This window comes from Microtus ochrogaster, linkage group LG5, assembly GCF_000317375.1.
Source record: "Microtus ochrogaster isolate Prairie Vole_2 linkage group LG5, MicOch1.0, whole genome shotgun sequence".
NCBI lineage: Eukaryota > Metazoa > Chordata > Mammalia > Rodentia > Cricetidae > Microtus > Microtus ochrogaster.
The window spans coordinates 51040532-51049639 of record NC_022031.1 but is presented as its reverse complement, the minus strand read 5'-3'; positions in this window follow the sequence as shown (position 1 = coordinate 51049639).

Here is a 9108-nt window from a genome sequence, read left to right as displayed (position 1 = left end):
CTCCCTCTCCTCCCCCTCTCTCTCCCTCTGTTCTCTCTCCCCTTCTCTACCTCCCCCTTCCCCCTCTCCTCTCCTTCCCCTCTCTCCCCCTCTCTTTCCCCCTCTCTCCCTCTCCCTCCCACCTCTCTCCTTCTTACCTCTCTCTCCCTCTCTCTCTACCTCCCTCTCTCTCTCCCTCTCCTCCTCTCTTCCCCCTCTCTTCCTCTCTCTCTCCCCTCTCACTCTCCCTGTCTCTCCCTTTTCCCTCTCTCTCTTCCCCTCTCTTCACCCTCCCTCTCCCCCTCTTCCCCCCTCTCTCTTTCTCTCCCTTTGCCTCATGGTCACTGTGTTTGTTTATTTATTTATTTATTTGTTTGTTTGTTTATTTATTTGTTTGTTTATTTTGGTTTTTCAAGACAGGGTTTCTCTGTGGCTTTGGATCCTGTTCTGGAACTAGCTCTTGTAGACCAGGCTGGCCTCGAATTCACAGAGATCCTCCTGCCTCTGCCTCCCAAGTGCTGGGATTAAAGGCATGTGCCACCACCGCCCAGCGGTCACCATCTCTATATGCAAGCTCTTAGCTACTGCTCCAGCACCATGTCCGCACGTCTACTATCATGTTCCTTGCCATCATGATCAGACTCTAACCCTCTGAAATGGTAAGCTCCAAATAAACTTTCTTCTACAAGTTGCCTTGGTCACTGTGGTAGAAAAGTAACAAAAACACCTATCATCAAATGAATGGATGCAGAGAAGATCGTCTGTGTGAACTGTGGAATTTTATTCAGCCATAAAAAAAAATGATGTCATTTGCAGGAAAAATGGATGCAACTGGAGATTATCCTATTAAATGGAATGAGTCAGCCTCAGAAAGACAAACAGCATATGTTTTTCCTCATTTGTGGATCCTGAATTTTATGGAGATACATGATTCATCCTTGGGTGGGTATGGAAAAGGATGGAAGAGGGATTTTCCAAAGGAATAAGGAGAATGACAGGGAGGTAGGAATGGGAAGGTAAATACAGTTGAAGCATATGACATATATAAGAATGTCTATGGACTGCAAATAAACACCAATATGAATTGTCTGTGAGGAGAGAGAGACATTCCAGAGAACTGAAGTAGTCCCTCAGATAGTAAAGAATAGTTGGCGTAACCACAGCCCTTCACGTATTGCTCAGGAGATATTCCGTTGAATATGGGTCCTCACCACAGGTATCAAGCTGCCCTGGGGGAAGAGTTCCATGTGACTATTAACCCCCTCTCAGGCGATGCTCTCACCACATCAAAGGCCTTGTTCATCCCTAGGCGAATTCAGCTGCAGCTGTTGCCCACTCTCCATAGTGAACGACCTTAACTCGAAACTATCCAAGTCCTCAGAGTGCTCACTTACCTAACCACGTTGCCTCTACCCCAAAGCCTTGCCTGTGAGTCTGTAGCTCTGGACAATTACCTGTGACAACCTCACACAGCGAGTGTAACTCTAGAAAGGTCTAGTTTGGTCAATTTGTATCTTTACCCACTTTCGTGTTTATTCTAGGTCAATTCAGATACAATCAAGATCATCTGGGTAAGAAGAAAACAAAGGCTGAGATTTATTGTATTAGCCCCCAAGGCCACTCTGTCTCCTTTTTAAAAAGGCTTAGAGACTAAAAGGGACCAAACAGGCTTTAGCAACTGTTAGTTGTATTCATTGCTATGAGTGCAATGGGGAAAATAAATACACCACATTCACTGTGTCCTGATCGACATCAAGTTCCAGAGGGCTGGTGAGGTGGCTCAGCAGGTAAAGGCACTCACCACCACACCTGACCACCCAAGTCCAACTTAAATTCATTTGGTAGGAGAGAACGGACTTCTACAACTTGTCTTGTGACCACACACACACACACCACACAGATAAAGAAATGTAAATTAAGTTCTCATAGCAGGATGGCGGTGGAAGAAGGTAAAGAATGACCACCAATATGGCACAGGTGGATCTATCAGCAGTGCAAGCAAAATTAAACCCTCCCAACACATTCTGTTGTTTCCTTATTTGACCATTGGTGCCCACAGCTTTTATGAGAAGCTTATCCACATGACACAATTTGACCGCGTGTTTTTTAAATGCCCCAAGCACATGAGTATCCATTTCCTTATGGTCAGCACCTGCTCCTCCCAGTAGTCTGTAAAAGGCAAATCTGTGTGCCGTAGCCAATCTCCAATTTCTCTTTAAAGTTAAGGTTCTTGAAGGGGGAAAAGAAGAAAAGTTCCCTTGACATCAATAAAAGGAGGGTGGAGAGGATTCCAGAAATGTCAGGCAGGGGATGAAGGCCATGCCTCTGTGCTGTGCCTGGGATAGAATCTAGAATGGTAGATTCTTCTAGAAGCTAGATCTGCCATGTTCTTATCAGAATAGTTCTTGACCCCTGGCAGACGTGACTTCTCACAGGTTCTGGTTGCCCTCCGTTGGGGGCAACCTAATCACACTTGGCTCAAAAAATCACACGCATCAGGACGCCTTCATGCCTCTGAGCATCACCGTGAGCAAGGATCCAGTTCTTCCCAAGCAGCTGTATTCTGTGGACACTACAAACATGAAGCTAGGGGAGCACTTCCCCCACCCCACCCCCCCCAAAAAAAACTGGATTCCCATCCTGTTGTGGGATCTCTCCCTTCCTATATATGATCTTGCCAGTGTGAGGCTATTCACCATGAAGTCTTCACCAGAACCCAGAAGAAGCTGCTGAACTTTGAGCTAAGTCAACCTCTCTCCATAATAAGGCACCAGCCTGGGGTACCTCATTATTGTCATAGAAAATGAATGACTATATGCCCCCCAATAGATCTTAGACTCTGCTTCTAGGAATTTGACTCTTGTTTACTCTGCATCACGGCATCTAAAACACTACCAGCTCGAAAGCTGTGGTCACATATCAACAAGGAAGAAAGATGCTTCCAAAGAAAGGCTGCCAGGCTTTTCCGTGGTGAAATCCTCGTGTTAGGAGAGTAAGTTGTGGGAAAATGAATATCTTTGAACTAATTAAATCTGACATGCAAATACAGAGACTATCTTGCTACTCCCCACACATCCAAAAAGATCCTGAGTTTGCACAGCATGCTTGCATATAGACAAGTAGGCCTGCCTTCGTGCATAGTAATTTGCAAACCTGAGACTCAGGTCTAAATTGAGTTTTTAAGGTATTTTACCTATGGGTAAATTTTGTCATATTTCAAGACAGATAAGGTAGCAGTATGGGATCCTAACTGTACCTTATAAATATATAGATTCCTGTCAGAGTCTTTCCACAAAATGATTGCTATTCATAGCGAGAATTAGTCTTTGGGGATAGTTTCAGACAGGGACAATAGTAAAGACAAATTTCATGGAAGCATCATTTCTTCAGGAATGAAGACAACAGTTTTAGTTTTTTTAGCATGACCACAGGGGTATACATGATTGTACTCCTATGTCTATACTTCTCCCCGCCCCCCCCCTCTGCCACTGGCACTCCATTCTACACAATAATCATAGCAACAGATGTCAACAGACAAGAAGCAGGACAATATCATAATCAGCTAGTGCAATATCAACACTGTTTATGACTCAGCTGAGCTATGAGCAGGAGCTGGAAGGCAGCTCAGCAGTACAGAACTTGTTTTACAGAGGGGAGGTCCTGGGGTTTCTCCAGCACTGGGAGCAATGGATGGAGATACACAAACAGCTGGGATCTAGTGCAGCTTCATCAGGCAGCCACACTATCACAAACACTTCCTGGCTGACAACAATTGTAAGAGAACCTGGTTTATAAGACACATCTCAACTTCAGAGAGGTCAGGATCGGAAAATTAGGTCATCATCAATTTTCTGAAATATAGGAGATGATACTTTGTGGTGAGGATAAGTACCTTAGCATATATGGAGTGAACGGGTTGTTCCTATGAATCTGGGACACATAATGGATCTTTATTGTCTCCAAGAAGATATCGTCACCATGGGCAAGCAATCCTTGGCCACAGTGTCCTCTCTCTTTAGGGATTGATTATAGACACCAGGCCAACTAACATCTCCCCCAGAGAGTCAGCACAGCCCTCAGGCAAACATTCTCTACGGTGATGGAAGCTATCAGGAGCCTGGAGAGAGACAGGCTTTCTCAGCTGTGCAGCAGTGACATAAGCTGTGTTGACCTCCTTCAACCAGTCCCATCCATAGAGGGAGAATTTAGAACAATGACTGAGTGTATAGACTCTGGAACTGTGCGATCCAGGAGGAAGTCTTGGCTATCTCCAGCTGTGGGGTTTGGAGCTAGTCATTTCGTACTGTTGTGTCTCGGTTCTCTTAGCCATAAAACAGAGATGCCATCTCTGTATTTTATAGAATCAATGATATGACACACATCATATACTATAAAATAATAGCCTCCTGATCAAACTAAAGTATGAAAAATATCAGCACCATGAAGGCAAAGGGGTTTATCTACCTGTTCACTGTCATGTCCCCAGAGCCCAGAACACTGCTGACACTTAGTAGGAGCTCAGCACCTCGGGCTGAAGGACTTAGTGGTAGATTCCATACGTATTTAGATAATAATGGGTTAAGAGAATTCACGCTGTGGAATAGAACAACCATTACTAAAGCTCTAGTTGCCCACTTGCTCCTCTTCTCCCTCAGTCTTTTAAATACCCCCAACACGATGAGGCAATTTCAATGAAAACAAGTCCTAGAAACTGACCTGATATAACTAACTATGCTCCGCATAAACTGCAATGATTTATTGCTCCAAGGATGCTCACGGATCACCTAGCAACAGCAAAAAGGGAAACACAGGTGTTGGGGCTCAGTTCTCTTGTTAACTAATAAGATGAGCATTTTCTCCTTGGAAATTCTAAGTAGTTTTCAGTGAACTCAAAAAGAAAAAAAAAAATAGCTGGAACCCAGGGGCTTCTGGCAACCCCTGTTCAGTCCCTTGCTCCTGGCATTCAGCTTTTTTTTTTAAACACCTATTTCATGTTATTCAGAGAGTAACAATCTGAATCAAGGTGCTGTAATTTACCAGCCTTGCGGGTAAGAACTGGAGAGATAGATGGCTCAGTGGTTAAGAGCACTGGTTCTTGCAAAAGACCCACATGACAGCTCACAACCATCCATAACCCCAGTCCCAAGGAGTCTGCCTCCTCTTCTGACCTCCACAGGCACCAGACACACACGAGGTGCACAAACATATATGCCGGCAAAACATACACATAAAACAAAAATACATAAATTTTAGGCAGAAACCAAAGGAATGACACACCAGTAGACGACAATGAGGGATAAACAAACACACAATGCCCTGGAAGCAAGAAATGCTAAGTAGGTGTTAAACATATCAGCAAAAGATGCTTTCGTTCCCAATAAACTTTTTCTATTTGATTATATGATAGCTTAGGGCTATGCGTAAATTTATATCAGGCTTATAGTCACATATGCCTCCTCCCAATGCTATCAGAGAATCAAGCTTCCACCTCCAACCCCACCCAGCACACCCAAACCATAACAGCTAAAACACAACACTGCCCTGAGTAAAACCACTGAGGCGCCCCCCTAGATCCCAGCTTCTGAAAGGCAACCTCTGGGTCCCTCAGGTGACCCATGAGTGTCCCTTTAGGAATGACTCCAAGAAGAGTTTCCCTCTTGCATCATCCCGTAGAGATCTGAGTTCCTGCGGGAGCTGGGGTGGCTGGTTGACACATTCCCACCCTTGGGGGTTAGTGTCAGGAATGGGATCAGGTGTGGCTGGTCCCCACAAGATTACAGGGTTTAGGGTAGAAGAGGGTGACACAGAGAAGTTGGATGCTAGCCCCCCCCACCCCTGTCCCCCCTCCAAAAACAAACAAGATGGCTCCCCGGCCAGCCAGAGCAACAGCTGTCCACCACATGAAGAGAGAAGGCAGTATTTCCTGAAATATTGTTTATGTTCACGCTGTTAGCCTGCCCAGAAGTTTAAATACCCTTCTCTGCTCAGAGAATACTTACATCCTCAGTGAAGGTTTCACCCTCCTGGCATCCATGCGAAAAGAACAAGGATCTGGCGGTAATTAAGAACTGCCTCAAAAAAATAAATAAATAAATAAATAAATAAATAAATAAATAAATAAATAAATAAATAAAGAACTGCCTCTTTCCCTGACCTAATGAAACAGCTCTCGGGTCATTTGCGCTGCATGGATTTCAATGGTCATCTTTGCCTCCCAGCTCCATCACAGAGATGGTTTCTAACCCGCTGAAACACTTCGTGCGAAACTTTCTGACTTCGGTGAACAATGAGCTTACACAGGTGGCTCACGTACTCAGAAGCCCTTTTCTCAGTTGGCTTGTTTGGGGCTGTAAGTACCAGGACAGCCAACTCGAAACTGTAGAAGCCAAACAAAAATCTAGGAGTCCAGGTATCAGGAAGTATTCTGAGAGCTTCATCGGTGATCCAGCTCCACCCTCAGTGATGTCCAAGGTGCCTTCCGCCCTTGTTTTATGGGATTTTCATCTGAGGCTGGAAGCAAAATGCCTGAAGGACTTCTTGCATTCATCAGTACACACAAAGCTGTCTGGAAGATGATGAAAATTAGATTGTTTATTTCTCCCTTTCGGGTGTGTACATGTGTTTGTGTTTCCGTGTGTGTGCTAGGTATCAAACACAGAGCCTTAGGAATGCTAAGCAACTCCTCTACCACCAAGCTACATACCGACATCACTTCTTAAAAGTTATTAATTTATATTTTATGTTTGTTTTTATTCATGTATGTGTGCACACCGTACATATAAAGGTACCCGTGAAGGTCTGAAGAGGGTATTAGAGTCTCCGGAGCTGGAGTTACAGGCAGTTGGGAGCCAAGTAATGTGGGTGCTTGGAACCCAACTTGGGTCCTCTGGAAGAGCAGGAAGTGCTCTTAACTGCTAAGTCACCTCTCTAGGCCCTACTATTCATTTGGTTGTTTGGTGTCTGTGTGTGTGTGTGTGTGTGTGTGCCTGTGTGTGTGTGTGTGTGTGTGTGTGTGTGTGTGTGTGTACAGTCATGCCACGGTGTAAGTGTGGAGGCCAAAAAACAACTTGTAGGGATTGGTTCTTTCTCTCTACAGTGTGGTTTCCCAGAGATCTAACTCAGTAATCAGGAGTGATAGCACAGAGCTCTTACCTGCTGAGCCACCTCACTGTGCCCAAGGTCATTGCTTTTTCATAGGTCTCAGGAATAAAGTAAAATGTTCCAGATCCTTGGAGCAAACTTTATTCTTATCTCATTGACTTAGAGGGAGTCACTTGTTTAATCCTGAAATAATGTGGCTTAAATCTGGGTTTGTATAGTCGCCTGCAAAGAAATTATACAAACTATGACTAAACCCCAACTTACTAGGCTCCACACAATAGTAAGGATGGGGACTATACGATGAAGTGAGATAGGCCGTGGTTTCCTGCTGCCATGCGTCCCTGAACCTCATGAGAGTATTCTGAGCAATGAGTAATGCCTTCTCAAACTCCATGTTTGAGAAACTTAAGACTTAGTGGCAGACAGATGTCGTTATCCTCTAACTATGCGGAAAACACCACCAGGAACTTCCTTGCCTCCATCGTAACTAGGGCAACGGCTTTGAACAGAGGCTTCTCTCCCCACATGGACCTGGGTTAGTTGTGAGTATTTCGGAATCTATGATCTAGAGAACGGGGAACCACTAGGAAAACCCCTTGAGTGGCAAGTCTGGCAAGTTTCCAGAAGAAGCAGGCCCAGCAGCAATAGGACACCGGGGTGCAAAGTTCAAAGGTATGGTGAACTCGGAAGCTCGGGGTATTTTAAATTCCCGATAAATACTAAATAGTTTCAATATACATAGAGCTTGCCCCCAACCTAGGACGGCTTCCAATCCTGCTTGTAAACCACTGCCAGGAATTCTGAGTGAACACACCACACAATGGACTCTAAGATCACTCACCTGTAACTTTTGATGGTGCCAATCTCAGCACCCATGACGAAGACCTGAGCACATCCTCCTGCAATGAGATTGCCATAAAACATGAGCAAGCATGGAAAAATGGGTGGTACCCCCTGCTAAAGTCCAGGTCTGAAAGTTTCTGTCTGGCCCCCAGTGGAAAGGAAATCAGGCAATCTTCCCAGCCTCCACTGGACTGTGTTTAAACTGAAGGCGACTCTCGACAACATGTTCTATGACTTCAGGATTAAGGATTACAGGGGGTCAAGTGGCTCGGGAGGTAAAGGTACTTGCTGCACAAGCCTGAGGTCCTGAATTAGGGGCACAAACCGAGGGGGGAAGGACAAAACCATCTCCTGAAAGTTGTCCTTTGACATCCATGTGCACACTCACACACATACACATACATGTGCTCAGACACACACACACAATAATAATAGTAACAAATAAAATAATGACATTAAATACTACACAATTCTGGCACAGACAAAGCCCTCTGTCTGTAGGATTTTTCCTGTCCTTTGGTCTATTCTGATGAATAAAACTAAATTCTTCTTATATGAAATAACCTCACTATTGTTAAATGTAAGAAGAACATGGGTACACTGAAAAACCATTATTAACATTATTAATATTGTTCACTTCTAAATTACACTGTATTGTTCCTAACTGTCTTATTTCCCAAGAATAATATATCTTCACGTTGAATTTCTGGTGGATGAAAGGCTACTGCTAATTCACCAGCTGCCATGGCAGCGAGATGAAACAATTTGTCTAAATGGCTGCAGACTGGAAATACTCTCCCTGCTCTCCCTAGATAATGAAGAAAGCAGATAGCATGATGAAATCCCTCTATTAGGATGGATGCCAGAGACTGACAGGGATTCTGGGCTGTCACTTTTTTTTTAGCTTTTTAGGGTGGGAGTTCTCACCAGTATGACTTTGCACTCACAACTCTCCTGCCTCAACCTCAAAATGTTAGAAGGGCATGCATGTAACTAAGGCTAGCATCTAATGCTTCTTCGCTGATCTTATAGGTAGTTTCCTGAGCTTGAACATGGTGCTTGTAAAGGGAGCAGCCTTTTTGCAGATCTCCCAACTCTCTCCTTACAGCTAGAGCGTCCCCCTCTACAGATCTTCCAACTCTCTCCTTATAGCTAGAGCGTCCTCCTCTGCAGATCTTCCAACTC